The sequence below is a fragment of the Macaca thibetana genome, chromosome 4 (assembly GCF_024542745.1).
Source record: "Macaca thibetana thibetana isolate TM-01 chromosome 4, ASM2454274v1, whole genome shotgun sequence".
In the NCBI taxonomy this organism is placed as follows: Eukaryota; Metazoa; Chordata; class Mammalia; order Primates; family Cercopithecidae; genus Macaca; species Macaca thibetana.
The window spans coordinates 62,973,764-62,990,987 of NC_065581.1; the positions used below are offsets into that span (position 1 = coordinate 62,973,764).

The 17,224-nt window shown below is 31.7% G+C and overlaps 1 protein-coding gene across 1 annotated transcript in view; it reads right to left on the reverse strand.

Moving 5' to 3' along the window:
* EYS (eyes shut homolog) overlaps nt 1-17,224 on the reverse strand; it is a 395,623-nt gene that overhangs the window by 126,356 nt on the left and 252,043 nt on the right. The gene's annotated exons all lie outside the window — the stretch shown is intronic.

Sequence of the window (17,224 nt, forward strand, 5' to 3'; positions counted from 1 at the left end):
TTTAATTAAAATTTATATAATTTTAAAATTGTTGATGCTTAATAAGATTTGTTCTAAACATCGCTTTTATATTTTCTTTATGAAAATCAGAAACACTTTTGCTATGATAGAATTATACACACAGTCATTAAAATCTGATAAGATGGCTCCTGCTAAGTGAACTTTGCTAAAATTAATTGAGCAAGATGCACCTGCTGATTTGAAAGGCCAGCTGTAACAGTATATGAAAAAATGAGAAAGAGGATATGCTGAGTGAATATGTCACAGAGACTGGGGATATTCAATTAATATTTTCACTTATTAGAAAAGATGAAGCAATTGATGTTCCTAGTGATATTTTAAATGCCAGTGATATTAATTCTGAATAATTGCTGTCATTATCTGTACATTATTTAGCACAGGTAAGCAGAGTAAATTTAGAGAACATTACAGTTTAAGTGTGAAACAAAATGACTAAAGAACCTACTATAACTTTCAAAATCAGTATTCAGAATATGCAAATAATATGAATGTACCTATAATGAAGAGTACATGATATTTTAAATCTGACAATTTAATAAATGAAAAAGATAAAATAAAATATTATTATACAACTTTATACCAAAGATGCTAAGGCGAGAAGTGCCTGACACCTGGTAAATGTTTCATAAATATTTGTTAAGTGAATGAATGGATAAAAAAGAGTTTCACAGAGAGTCTTGAACAAAAGACTGTTCAAGAGATCTCAAATATCTGTTTATATGGAGAAACAACTATTTTTAAACCCATAAATATTTAAAACAAACTAAAATATTTGAAAATATGTTTACAGTCATAGAAAGATAAATTAATTGTTCATTCCCACAAAGTAGTCACTGTATTTTGGTTGTTTTTCCTAAATAGAAATTATCTAAAAGGATTACTACTGTATCTTCTTTTCTTCTTTATCTATACTTTTTCTGGTGCGCGTGTGTGTGTGTGTGTATTATATATAATTTTATTGTATATATTAATATAATATATATCACTGATACGTGTGTATATATGTATATCTAATGTGTGTATATATGTATATATATGTGTATACACACACACACACACACACACACACACACACACACACATACACACATACACATAAAATCTCCTCTAAGAGAAAGGAAAGAATGGAGAAAGAAAAAATAAAAGGAAAGAAGGAATTATCCAGAGAGACATCATGAGTTATGGTATCTACTGTTTCCTCCCTAGAGATAATCACATCTTTCTAAACTTACATATAAATTAATAAATCCACAATGTAAGAAATAGGCAATAATCTGTATTATATATAAAATAGAAATTTACACTAGCCATACTATAAATGTTTGCATTGTTAATATGCAGATAAAAATATAACTTCTGTCAAATATCTAAGAAGATAAAGTTCCCTTGTTCTTCCATCTTGATTAATTATTTTCTCTTTTGAGAACACATGGTACAGAAAGGAAGAACTCTCCATAGTTGTGAAACTGTTTAGCTCATCTCATCAGACCTGATAATTTGCATATTATGACCAGGCCAGTTGAAAATAATGATAGTGTTAATGATGGAAGAAATGAGATTAAAGCAAAATTAGTTCTATTTAGCTCAGATTCATGCTGACCTAGAGCCAAAAGCCAGCTTTAGTTTATTCAGTCTTCCTTTGGCAATTTTTCAGTCAAGCATATGAACATTTATTCCGGTAATATCTAGTGATGTTTTGGCCTGAACAAATCAATAGATTACTACAAACAACACAACAGTTGCCAAATAAACTTAAAATATAGATCGGTTAGCTCACATACAAACACAGACTGACTACTTTACACTACATTATTAAATTGAAAAACTATTCCATTAACATGATTCATTACTATAAAAGATTTGGCACATATGAATTTCTTAACATGCTCCCAACTCTACTTCTAAATAAAGAAGTTTACTAAATGATCCATAATATTCTTCATACATGAAGGTCAAATACTGTTTTTTATATCAAGCATTAAAATATAAATTGCCAAAGATGTATTTTCCAAGTTTGGTTTATCCAGATATTGATAAAATATTATGATTCTCTATTGAGAAATTATATTACTCAATTGATGTGATTGATTGGATCAAACACCATATATAGTTGTACTTTTTTCTGTCATATAAATGAGGCAACAATGGCCTTGGTAAATTAACTCTACCATTGTTTACTTCTTCTTAGAAGGCTAAGACCATTATCTCAAAAGCCCAATGGTGCCAAACACTAATTTTCACAGATGCAATTGATTTAAACATACTCCTGATAAGCATTATTTTCAGCAGTTTAGAGCCTAGTTCCACTACATATCTAGGAAAACTTCACTCAACATTTGTTAGTCATAGATAAGACACATTCTGAGGCTACAGATGACACCAAGCAACTGTTGATCTTTGGAGTTCTCCAACTCATCAACTTCCAGTTATAGTGCTGAGATACATCACCCAGATGTATAAGCTCACTCTCACATTCCCTTCTTCCTGGAGCTCCTTTGCCCTCTCTGCTATTTGAGTTCTGGACTTCTGCTTCTATTCCTGAAACATCTGCTGTGTATGCCCCTCCCACGTAATCCTAAACCTACACAATTAAATGCTATTGCCACTTCATAATCATGCCTTCTTCCTTGATCAGCCTGAAACCCTCAAGTTTTAAGGGTACCTTTTCAAGTTTTAAGGGTACTGAATAAATTTTAAATATAATTGTTAAAATATTTTATATCACAAGGTGCTGCTACATAATTATTAGAATAACTAAAACAATAGAACAGTAAAAACAACCATTATTAATGAAAATGCCAAGTAACAGGGACTCTCATACTTTACTGATAGGAAGTAGCATTACAGTATTGCCATTCTGAAAAATGATTTATCAGTCTCTTATAAAATTAAACATATACTTTCATATGACTTAGCAATGCCACTCTTGGGTATTTACCATAGAGAATGAAAACCTATTACTCTAGAGAATGAAACATTAATCCTATTCATGAATGTTTATAGCAGTTTTATTCATAATCATTAAAAATAGAAATAACTCAAATGTCTTTAAATGAGTGAATATCTTATATTGGCCATTGCATAACAAATTTTGGGACATTTGTATAATAGGATACTACTGAGAAATAAAAATAAGTGAACTATAAATGCAAACAATACTTGGATCAATCTCAAATATATGCTGAGTGAAAGAAGTCAACCTAAAGAACTCATGTTATGTATGACACTTTTATATAATGTTCTTGAAAAGTCAAACTATAATGACAAAGAACAGATGAGTGATTGGCAGGGTTTGAAGTGAGGGAGGGTGTGGCTGCACAGGGATAGTGTGAAGGAAGTTTTGGTGTGAATGGAAATGTTTTGTATCCTAATTATAATGGTGATTACACAAATCTATATGTGTAAAGATTCATAGAACTCTGCACACACACAAAATCAATTTTGGGTATGCTCCTTTAACAAGTTACATTTAAGTCTTTGCATTGAACAATAACTGGAAGTAGAAATATTAGAATTATATTTATTATTTATAGTATATTTTATGTATTATTTAGTGTATTATTTAGAGTATATTTTCTCTTAGAATTGTGTATGTCTTTACTACAACATACAAGCAACTGTTGAAATATTCCATTATTATTTTCACTGTATTTTGATATCACACCATTACTCTTTTTTTTTTTTTTTTTTTTTTTTTTTTTTTTGAGACGGAGTCTTGCTCTGTCTCCCAGGCTGGAGTGCAGTGATGAGATCTCGGCTCACTGCAAGCTCCGCCTCCCGGGTTTACGCCATTCTCCTGCCTCAGCTTCCCGAGTAGCTGGGACTACAGGCGCCTGCCACCTCGCCCGGCTAGTTTTTTGTATTTTTTTAGTACAGACGGGGTTTCACCGTGTTAGCCAGGATGGTCTCAATCTCCTGACCTCGTGATTCGCCCGTCTCAGCCTCCCAAAGTTCTGGGATTACAGGCTTGAGCCACCGCGCCTGGCCCACACCATTACTCTTAAATTTTACAGGAACTTTAACGTGTATAATTTCATAGAGTCATTAAATTTAAAACTATTCATTCTCTCACAATATATATGTAAAATTGTTAGTTATATGGCTTGCATTTTAAATATATATACTTTTTATGGTTCTTAATATGTGTTGTGAATGTGTCAAATTTTTAACATGTACGCATTTCAATCTAATTTACATTTTATTTGGCTGAATTTTTTTTCAATACTTCAATAATCAAGCTTTTTCTCTCGATTTCCAAGGTATTCAAAATAATATTACTTCATGCAAAATTTCTTTTCTTACATGGATGACTGGAGAAGATATTTAACTGGTTTTCCTGCTTCTACTCCTGCCCTCATCTCTGCTGTATTTCCCTCTCACCACAGCAGTCAGTATGACTGTTTCCAAATGTGTCAGACTGTGTTACCCCTTTGCTCAAAACTCTGCACTAGTTCCCCATTTCCCTGTCAAAATTAAAGTCTTTCAGATGGTATCTGAGATTCTGACTCTTACTTGCTTATCTGACATAATTCCCTGTTATTACTACTCTTTTAATTGCATCCCAGACACACTCCTGGTTGTGCACTAGCTGGTTCTTTTGTCTAGAACTTTCTTCCCCAAACAATTGTCATTGCTAATTGCCTTACACCCTCAAATATTAGATGAAATATCACTTTCTCGATGAGATTTCTTTTAATCACCTTGTAAACAATTGGTATAAAATTGGTAAACCTATTCACTTAGCATTTGCTGACTTTCTCACAGTTTTACTGTTTTCTATTTTTATTAACCTATCATATATTAACATAAAATTATTTATGTTTTCCAAGTACCTAATACAGTGCCTGACATACAGAAGGTGATCAATACATATTTGTTCAGTGATGAAGAATAATTTATAAATTAATTTGTGCAAGAATTATTTTCTGTATGCATATAAAAATAATTCATGATCAAATATTGTTTGATATGTTTATTTAAAAAAGTATAGTTTGTCTCCTTAAAATATTTGTCAGAAAAATAAACCCTGAGTTTAAAATAAAATATAATAATGTAAATGACCACTCAGTCGTAAATACTGAGATATACTTCAAGTTCCCTCTTGACCCATTTATGCCTAGTGTTCCATTATTGGAGCGTTAAGCATGTGGGAGTTATTTATATCCTACTGCTCAAGGTCATCACCAAGGTCTGATTGCAAAAATTCAAAAAATTGCAACCTCAGGCATAAATGGGTTAATTGTGATGGTATATAATTTTAATATATTGTGATACTATCTAATTTTAATATATTTAATTTCATAAAAATGCATGATTTGATTCTTTTATCTTTATCCTAAACAAAAATCTACCTATTTTCTTTTTTCAAATTTCAGTTATGTTTTCAATTTTCTTCTATCTATTGGATTCTGATAAATGGATGTAAATTGTCATGTAATCTAATCTTACACAATTACTCAGTCCCCAGTTAATGCAGAGATCATTCAAAAGTATATACATTCATATATTTTAATTGCTATTTCATACATACTACCAAGATCACAGGAGACACAGGAGATAAGAAGCAAAGAAGACTTTTTGGATATAGTTTGTAAGATTAGATATACAACTACAGGGGGTAGATATGTCTAATATTTATCTTGGCTGTACCATGAAGGTAGTTAAATTTTGCTAACTACAGAATAGCAAATTATACTGTCTGGCTTGAAGCATGTCTGAGTTGTAGTGCATGATAAATATCTCCCAAAGTATGTCAAATATATCTGTGAAAACTGAAAGTAAGATTAAAGTTTGTAACACAACTAAATGCCAAAGTTGAATCTCTACCAACATCAAAGTTAATGTAATCAACATACAAATATTTTGTCTTCTCATCGTCTAAAAGAAAGTACAAAGTTTCATCATCCGTCTCCCAATATCTGCCCCCTTAAATAAAAACCCAAGTTGCATGCCGCCTTTTAATAAATTGGAGCCCTATCTCCTCTAAACCATCTCTCCCCATTCATTTTGCATCTATTCTGAAACAGCAACTCCATACAATACTCCAAGTGAACACACAGGAGAGAGTCTGGAAACTTTAGTTTTTCATGCTTCCATTGATTCAGAGCATAGAAGCAGAATCCACTGTAGTAGACTAGAGAATCTGTAGATGTTCAACAAGAACCATTGACTAGATTGGAAACTTACCTTGTGTTCCCCATGTGGGACTGAGACATTTATTTTGCCATACTCCATGAATAGAGATGAGGATTAAAGGGATCCACATGACCTAATTACTAACAATTTCTGAATTGGGGTAGCTTTCACTTCTTTAAGTAATTTTGATAAAACAAATAGCAATATTTATAGATAAATTCTACAAAAACAGAGAATAGAATCATTGTCCTGAATACCAAAATAAAATATAATTTAGATTATAGTATACTACATTAGTAAGAAAAAACTTTTGCCATATTCAAGAACACACAATTCCTATAAAATGAAAAGAGAAGAACACCAAGAGGAAAAAAAAAATGACATAAAAAGACAGCAGAAACCAGTTGTGGTGATTCACGTCTGAAATTCTAGCACTTTGGGAGGCTGAAGAGGGAGGATCACATGAGGCCGGGAGTTTGAGAACAGCCTGAGCAACATAATGGGGGCTCATCTCCCCTCAAATTTTTTTTTTTTTAAATTAACCAGGTGTGGTGATGTACACCTGCCGTGCTAGCTACTTCAGAACCTGAGGTGGGAAAATCACTTGAGTCCAGGGGTTCTAGGTGGCAGTGAGCCATTACTGTGCCACTGTATTCCAGCCTCGGTGACAGAGTGGGGCTCTGCCACAAACAAACAAACACCAACGAACCAAACAAAAAAAGATAGATAATAGAATGAAATGGAAAAGGAGAAGGGTAACATAAGTTAGAATTTATAAACAAAAAAAAATTGGAATTAAATTTATATCAGAATCAGAGAAAAGCACAATTAACATTGAAATAAATAAATATATTTTCAAAATACAAATTGGAGGAACTTTCTAATATCAGAACAAAATCGGGCCAGGCATGATCACTTACTCCCACTCTTGTAATCGCAGCACTTTGGGTGGCTGAGGCAGGAGGATCACTTGAGCCCAGGAGTTCACAACCAGCCTGGGCAACATCACGAGACCCCATCTCTACAAATTTTTTTAAATTAGCTGGGCGTGTTGGCTGGTCCCAACTACTCATGAGGCTGAGGTGGGAGGAGCCCTTGAAGCTGAGAAATTGAGGCTGCAGTGAGCAGTGATTGTGCCACTGCCCTACAGTCTGGATGACAGAGTAAGACCCTGTATCAATCAATTAATCAATAAGAGAAAAAAATTCTACAATTTTGAGAAAGAAATGTTAATGGGACAGAGAATTAGCAAAACAATTTAGAAATTGCATTGCCCTCAGCAATATAAAATGTATAATAGTGTAACAAATTTTAATAATTGTTCTGGATCATTATATTATAATGTATATATGATTTCAAAAAATACTACCAAAACTAAGGATTGGAACTAGGAAAGGTATTGAGGTAATGGAAGCAGTAAAGATAAGATAATATTTTATTGAATAATTTTGTATATAACGTTTTTATTAAGGGATTCAGTAAAAAAAAAAAAAAAATTTCATTGTTGACACTTAGACCTAGAATATAAAATACGACATTAAGCAAATGAGTTGAAAGAAATAAATCCTCAAAATAAAATATAATATGTACCATTTAGTAGAAACAAATTCATTTAGGATAGTTACAAATAAAACCATAGGAGAGTATGTTGGACAATGTATATTTCATATGAAATGGAAAAAAATAAATTAATTCCCTTTAATATGAGGAACATTGTTAAAATTCTCACTGGTACAACTATTTACTACTGTCCTAGAGGTCTTGGTCAAATCAAAAAGAAAAACAAAATGGAAATAAGAGATATGTGGAGATTGGAAAGATTCGAGGATTGATCAAGTAAAAACGATGTGATCAAAAAAGACAAGAACACACGGAAATTCATTGAGTGGCACTTGGACAAGGTTGCATGAGAGGTGACGTCTCTCTAACTTAAGACCTTCAGACACTAATTGTGAGGAGGCCACCATCCAGAAGAGAAGGAACACAAGGAAACTCCTGAGGTTAAAGGGAATCAGAGAGAGACTTACTTGTCCAAATGATAACTAAGCAGCACCATCAAAAGTTTCTGGGTCAGAGAACTCTTAAGGGCAGTAGCAGCTTAGGCTTTATCACTACAAAGCTCTAGCTCATCAATGCCCAGCAGATGCTATATGTAGTTTTACAGGTTATATAAAGTAGGCAGGCTCTAAATATTAGGTTGGTACAAAAGTAATTGAGGTTTTTGCCATTGAAAGTAAATGCCAAAAGCACAATTACTTTTGCACCAATCTAATAGCTAAAAATCTTCTTGTCTGGACTATTTTTAAAATAATTATATATATATATATATATATATATATAGTGGTACCAGTTGGCATTTGAGCTAACAGATATCATCCTGTAATGAAGAAATATCAATGTAGGAGCCAAAACACAGAGGCCTTTTTGCCTCACTTATATAACAAAATTTAAAAATTGGAAGATTAGTTATTCTAACCATATGCAGAGAAACTGGATTATCTAGCAAGTAAATGCATAGAACGGATAGGTAAAATACTGAATGACTACAAGAGTTCCACAAGGTTGCAGAATACAAGATTGATGCCCAACATTCAATGCCATTTCCTTACCAAAAGACTAACAGTTATAAAAAAAAAAAAAAATCAGAAATAATATGTTATTCCCTAGAATGACAAAACTATCTGATACACATGACTATTTAAACACACACACACACACACACACACACACACACTCATTTATACAAGACCCATATGACAGAAACTATCATAATGAAGATTTAAAAATCTGAATAAGTGAAGAGACATGTCACTTCATGAGATTTCATGAATTAACAGTATACTGTCCTCTCCAAATTATCCTATTAATTTAAACCAAATTAAACTACATATTTAATAATGCTTAACAACATTACTTAAAAATACATAAGTGAAAAAGAGCCGCAAATATAGATTAACACTAGAAAATAATAGTGTGGGGTAATTGTTCAGACAGAATCAAAATCCATGACAGAATTATATTAAGAAGAATGTATAGATTTTGATTATAGCTCTTCTTTTGAAAAAAAAATAAATAAAAGCCACAGATAAAGATAATATATTGAGAGATATACCTAAAATGTCTCCAAGCTAGAAAGGATTAATTACTATCATGTAAACATTACTCTTGAAAATAAAGAAGTCACATCGCTGACTATGGAAACTCCAATGCCCCGTTTGCTCCTTTCCCCAGAGTCTCCAGTCAGACTCTCAGTGGTTTCTCTCTTGGGTTTATACCAGAGAAGAACTAAGGGCAGCTCAGGAAAATTAACCTCCTAAGCATTCCTATGACACGTTGTCTTTAAAGGGAAAGTAACAAAATGCTCTGTTTCCAGAACCTTAAATGGGGAATCATGGCAAGAAATGTTCTGATGCTTCTTCCTACTCAGAGCCAAAGCTAGAAGAAGAGACAGTGACACTTATCTAACTTCTTTTTGCTATTTTCTGTTTTCAAAGCCTTCTTCTCACGCTTTTTGGGGCAAGAATAGGGGAAATTTGATTCTTAATTCCTCCAGGACTTTGCTATTATTCCCACTAAGCTAGATTAGCTACATTAGATTTAGTTAAAGAATATTATGGACAGTGAGGGAGAAGTCTATGACCTGAGTGCTTCAGGATGGACTTACAACGTAATAGCCAGTCTTTTAAACTTATTTATTTATCTATCTATTTATTTATTTATTTTTGATGCATGGCCCTATTTTGCATGTCAGGAGCTGAATATAACCTCCTTTTTCATTATGACCCTTCTGTATTCCAGAGTCCTTTTAAGTATTTGGGTGCCTTTGGTTAATTCGGACAAAGGTTACCTATTAAGGAAATCACAAATAAAAAACATATACCTTGATATACCTATGATTGCAAAGTAGTATAAGTTCTATGGAAGCCCAATAGAAGAATTCTGAGAGAGCAATTTAAGTTCTGGTGATTATTACATTTCAATAAAAACAAACCAAAACTGAAACTCTATTCTCTTCCAAAGAAATGTCTCATTCATTTCTGTGAAGGATATCTTTAATGTCCTTTGCAGATGTTAAAACTTTAAGATTCTATGAGATATGGTATCAGGAATATCTCACTCTTTTTAACATTTTATGCGCTCTCTACTTAAATACTTCTTTGATCTAATTAAATTTTCTCTGAAGCAAAGAAGAAATAAAATCAAAGTTCAATTTCGCTTCTAGGGTTGGCAGATAATATATATCATACACTATTAAATTTGAATTTCTGATAGAATAATATTTTCTAGTATAAATATTTCCCATTCAAGATATGAGATATAATAATATATCCATTCCTTTTCTGAAATTCATATTTAACTGGATTTTTCCCATTTTTATTTGCCAATTCTAGTGACTTTATGTAATACATCAAATTTTATGAGTTCATAAACTTTGTTAAGCATTAAATTGGAAGAATTAACAACCAATTTTTTTGACATATAATGTCATGAGTACTTCAAACAGAGAGAGTTTTCAAAAAAAATATTTCAGTGAAATTCTTTCAGTTATACTTTTGAATCTTCATTAAAAATCTTCATAAAAATTACTAGATTGAATTTTCAATCTAGTAAATATACATAGATATGTATTTCTTTTCCATTAAAAATTTCAAGGACATAATATTTTCATATATTCTCATCAAATATTTTAAGTCAGTGAAACTAAAAATAGAATCAAAACTCAAAGTATGAAAGAAAATATATACACCTTCACATCTATGAGTCACATGAACTTCATGAAAATCAAATGTTGTTTTTCTTTTAAAATTATTCTTCTCTGTATTTTTTATTTCTTTAATTTTCTTTAAAATTTATATTTTTCAAGAAAAGGGGACATTTTGCCATTAATACTGGTGAATACCATTCAGCTCTTTTTTTTTTTTTTTTTTTTTTTTTTTTTTTTTTTAGTCACAAAAAGCCAGAGGAATTCAAACTTCAACAAATCTCTCACTATCCTCAAAAAACTTTCTTCCTCAGCTATACATAGGCATCTATTCTGCCAAGCATCTGTTGAGGAAATGATGTAAGTAAATTTCCAAAGATTTTAAGTCCCTAGCTTTAGCCTAAGTATAGCAATTGCCAGATTGCACTGTGACTTAAAATCACATCAAAGAAAAATGCACAAGCTTCCTCCACATGGCATTTTAAATTTTATGTGTGGCTTTTTAAAATTGTGTATATTAGAGATTAGATACAAAATAATACTTTCTCAGGAAAAGGATGTTTCTAGAAGACTTTATGGTAATACCATCTTCCTTAAAATGTGCTTACTTTAAAGAACCGATAGCAAGCAAGAGAAGAGTATATGCCAGCAATTAAAATACTGTCTCTGACTGAGAATGAAGGAGAAAAATCTGCTGATGTCATTAATGTTTAAAAACCCTTTTTTTTTTTTTTTTTTTTTTTTTTTTTTTTTACCACTAATAAGGTATAGACTTTAGAAATTTTAAAACTCTTGAGAGCCTTCTGAGCTTTCTTTTCTCTAATTAATGTGTGCAATGGTAAGTAAGGTGGCAAATACTATTTGGTATCATTCTGAAGAGTAAATGTAAATAGTGCATAAAATACAATGAACACATTGCCTAACATGTAGCAAGTACTCAATAAATAGAACTTGTTATTATTTTTAATTAATTTCAATTTTAATTTAATATATTAGATTGGTTTTAAAATTTATGAAGCTAGATGTCCTTGATATAGCCTGACCAATCTAAGTATGCATTCTAATATTTTTGCATTAAAAGCAATATTCATTAATCAAGAATACAATATATTGTCACTAACCATGCTATATAACAGATATCACATTTAAACTTTAAATTATTACATACGGCTAGTACTGTGTTAGCCAGTCCAAAGACATGAAAATAATTTGTAATTTTTCAGTAACCAAGCTGATATAAAACTGATGTTTATATGTTGGTACTATAATCAAAGAGAGCTAACTGTAAATCTCTGGAATTTGACATGTCATCTACATTAACTTGTAAGTTGTTAAGTGTGATACCAGGAAAAGAAGTTGTTACCTACATGCCAAATCCACTTAAGAAGATGGATGTGGATATACTGTTTAATTCTAAAATCAAAGGTGAAGCTATAAAAAAAAGGATGCCTTGGGAGGTGAGGAGGGCAGATCATCAGGTCAGGAGTTTCAGGCCAGCCTGTTCAGTATAGTGAAACCCTGTCTCTACTAACAATACAAAAATTAGCTAGGCGTGGTGGCACACACCTGTAATTCCAACTACTTTGGAGGCCGAAGCAGGAGAATCACTTGAACCCAGGAGGCAGAGGTTGCAGTGAGCTGAGATTGTGCCACTGCACTTCAGCCTAGGTGACAGAGCATGACTCCATCTCAAAAAACAAACAAACAAATAAATAAAAACAAAAACAAAATAAAGGATGGCATAGAATGTTTACAAAAACACCAGCCTGGGCAACATAGTGAGACCTCATCTTTACAAAAAAAAAATTGTGCCTGTGGTCCCAGCTACTCAGTGGTTGAAGTGGGAGGATTACTTGAGCCCAGGAGGTTGAGGCTGCCGTGAGTTGAGATCATGCCACTGCACTCTAGCCTGGGCAACAAAGTGAGACCCTGTTTCAAAAACGAAAACAAAGAAACAAACAAATAAACAAAAACAAAAACAAGTTTATAAAATCAACTAATAACATAAAGATAAATGACAATGAATGCTGGGATTGTACATTGTACTAGTACAAGAGAGTAAAACCAGTGATTTTCAGATCGTGGACAAATTACTTAGCATATCACAACCAGCTTTTCACTAACTCCTACTCTGATATCATTGTAATTTATGTTGACATAATTGAAAATTCAGAATATGATCTCATTACCTCTGTATCCAGAGCCATTAGAAAGACAAATATTCCTTACTGTAAAATAAATGCTATGGAAAATACTAGTTGACTAATTTTTTCTCTTCTATGAATCATAATGATTTGTATTCTTGGTCACAATACAAATCATGTGATTATGTAAATTACCACTACTATTCTATTTCTAATAAAATATTTAAGATATTTTAACCTTAAGATAAGATGGTATTGTCATGTTAAACTATATTAAATAACATGTTCATGGCATTATAGCTTTAAATGAGACATATTTAAAAACTAAATATAGAACCTAAATGGGAGAAGAAATTTGGTTAGATTATGCTATGTCTTATGCTGTTAAACTCTTCTATATATAGTCTATATGAACATGATTGCATTTGTTCATCTTGCTTTAATTCACATTACTCAGTGCCTGAATAAACAGTACATATATTTTGGACATAAACTAACATCATATTGTCAGTTTCCATGCACTTTGAAGGGGATCATGTGATACACTGGAATATGTACTTGTTTAATTATTTCTCAAAAACAAAATCATAGAGTTGAGAGATGAATATAAAGAAGTGTGTACCAATGTTGAAGATGAAATGTAATTAAAACAAAATATTTTGTAAGTCTGAATGCCATTTATGTCTAGTAAACATAACCATCATGGAAGAATATGGATATGTTTGGGAGATTTATGTTTTCTCTTGGAAGGTAGTATGTTAGGATGATAACAAAATGGGAGATGTTTTATAATTATTTTACGAATTATATTTTCCATATTTACACTATCATAAAAATGTCAGTTTGTGGAACAAATTTAACTTAAAATTTTTTTAATGTAAGCAGTTACAAATTTGATGAGCTTTTGAATAACATGCCTTGAATTTATTGAACAACTCTTCATTATGACTTACAAATTATTTGGAATTCACTAGAATATAGGATTCGGTCAGATAGCACATAAACAGAAATATAAAGTGTCTTATTTGTACAAAAATGTGATTTTACTGACAGGAAAAATTTACCGATGAGATAAAGTTCAAATGAGGGGAAGTCAAACACTAAACAATTTATATTTCTGTATTTGAGAGCCATCACTCCATCTCATTAACTGGTTTATATATTTAGGTATATTTTATTTAAAACTCACTATTTTTCTTACCTAATTCCTAGGTTCGTTCTTGTAAATATTGATTTTATAAAATTGTTTCTCTCCTAAAGGTTGTTTTTTCTCCTAAGATTTACAGGGTTTTTTTTTTTTTTTTTTTTAATAATGTGCTCTTATTTGGTATATCCTCTCTTGTGTGCTAAAAATCTAAATAATTTTCCCTGGGTCCAAATTCCTAAGGTCCCTAGGTTATGCTTTCATAAGCAATGGCACCGGTTTAATGAAATGAAACAATTTACCCTCATAGGTAGTCTACTTCTATCAAGTAATCTAATGGAATTAAGTCCTTGGTTCTTAGACATTAAAAAATATATAGCAAATAATGAATCCAATGGTGCTAAATTCATGTGAATATATTACATAAGGCTATCGGTAAGGAGAGAAATTCAGGTCAGAATGTTATTACTGTATGTAGACAGATTCAAGCAAATGAAACTAGAGAAAAAAGGTAAGCAACTGTATGGTTAAGAATAAATTGATAAATAATAAAGTTGATATGTCATTTCCGTGTAGGAGATAAAAACAATCTCCTTGATGAGGATGGAGTAAGGAAAACTAGGAAAGATAAATTAAACAAAAAGCAAACAAACCCAAAAATCTTGCAGAATTTGAAAAAGAAGTAATAGACAATTAAAGAGGTTACTGTACCAATACCTAAGAAAAGATGGAAATACTGTATTGGCAGTAGTTCTGAGATTATAGGTCATTGTATTTTTAAAACTTTAAAAAATGTTGGGATTTCCACCAACTGTGGTCAGTAACTGTGACACCTGGATTTTGGTTAGTTATGAAAGTACGAACATGCAAGAGAAAAACAATAATTAATAATTTGGTACTATCTAGAGGCTAAGCACAATATTTATATTTTAGATACAAGATCTAACTAAACTTCAGAATAATGCTCTTGTTTTTTACCCAACTACTGCACATGAAAAAAATTAGCTTCAGAAAAGTTAAATGTTTTGGACAAGATTAATAAACAGCAGGTATGGGGTGACATTGAAGTCCTTGAACTTAAAATGAAATATTTTCCCAGAAAACACAATTTCCTCCACAGGAAAAACAATACTGTTGGTTATGGGATTTGTGTCTCAAGAAAAAAAAAAAAAAAAAAAGGAAATGTAGAATGATTCCGAAAGTGAGAGAAGGAAGGATAACAAGGCCCAAGGCCCAGTGTTTTTTAGAGTAATGATGGGGTTCTTGGCATTTTTGTGGATGAGCTGTTACATTATAGTGGTTGTGATTTTCCTTGCAGTTTAGGAGATCAAAAATTTTGAAGTAAGATTTTAAAATGCTGACGACAAGCTTTGTATTTGAAAAGATAGGCTATCAAGTAGGTGTATCCATCAATTAATGAGGAGAAACCAAGAAGACAGTAAAAGACAAAGCCAAAAGCAGTAGCAAAGCTGATACAAGGTGACATGGAGCTCAAAGAAGGAGCAGATTTTGAATAACATGTCTAAAGCAATAGTTTAATAAATGCAATTGTTAACTTAGAGAAAGTAATAATGACCCCCATGGGGAATGGTACATGGTAGAATTCATAACTTTCTATCATTCTATAGCAAGCTGCAGAAAGAGGAAAAAAGAATGTGCCGTGTAGTAGACTATCAAAAATTGCTTCAGCAAAATTTCCAACCAAAATTGATCTTCCAGACCTTTCTCCACCCCTTTATCCTAAACGGGCTTCTATAAAATCCTCAGAAAATATAATATACAGAGAATGACAGTGCATGATTTCTGAAGATAAGTCATAAGAGTTAATACATCTCAGTGTTTCTATTGAAGCTTATTGTGGAATTTAGTACCATGTCTAAGGAAGCCAATGCCATGTAGAAAGTCGGTACGTAAGTCTTCTAACAGATGGCATCAGCTAACATCTAAGCCAATGGCTGGCATCAATTTCCAGATTTGTGAGGAAACAATCTTTAGATAATTCTAGTACCCAGTCTTTGCAATACCCACCCTGATGACAATGATCAGAGCAAAATCAAAATAAAATAAAATTGCTGATTTATGAAAATAAAGGTTGTCATTGATTTAAACCACTTAATTTAGGGTTAGAGTATTACACAGAAATAGATGACCAGTAAAAACTTTGAGTAGTGAAGATGAAAGAGCACTAAGAACTAAAAGTGCTGAAGGAACTGGACGTGAACAACAGAGGAGGAAAAGTTAAGAAAGAAATGAGAGCTGCTGAGAATGTCAAAACCAGAGAGACTTGCATTTTGGCTGAGGATAAGAAGAACATAGATCAAAGGCATAGAGAAAAAATATGCTTGCAATATAGACTAAAATCCCAGAATTTCAGCTCTTGATAAAAGTCAGATTTTTTCAGACAAAAGTGTTTTATCAGCATTCAAAATAAATTTACTAAGAAAATTATAGTGTCTCTTTTGGGAAAAGTAACCACCTCCTGGTCCAACTGTCTACACATACACACACACACACACACACACACACACACACACACAGAGAGAGAGAGTACTTAATGGTTATTGTATTTATTTTCTCATAGTTAAAATCATTGAACGCCATCTTTGTATGAAAACATTGTACAGAGTTCAAAACACTAAAAATATACAAGTAGTTCTTGGTTTGGGTTCATAAAAACAAACTATATTAGGTGAGATAAAAGAACCACTGCTTTTTATTTATTCAATAATGGTTTTATTGAATCTTTCTAGCATTGGTCTTTATATATACCTAGTGGAACAATGAGTTTATTAACAATATTTCAAAATTTTAAAACAAACTGAAAATTCAAAATTATAGGATAAATTTACACATAATGCTATACTAATGAAATTCTGTGCGGTCAAGGATATCTATTTGAAAATAATTTTATATTTAGTTAATGATAAGTAGCCAGATAATTACTTTTCTATGAAAATATTCTGAAAAGTATAAGAAGGCACCATTTTAAAATTAACATCTGAGATTGAATCAGAAAGTCATTAGTCAATAACTATTTTAAATTAACTGAAATAAAAATCATCTAATATATGTTGTTTA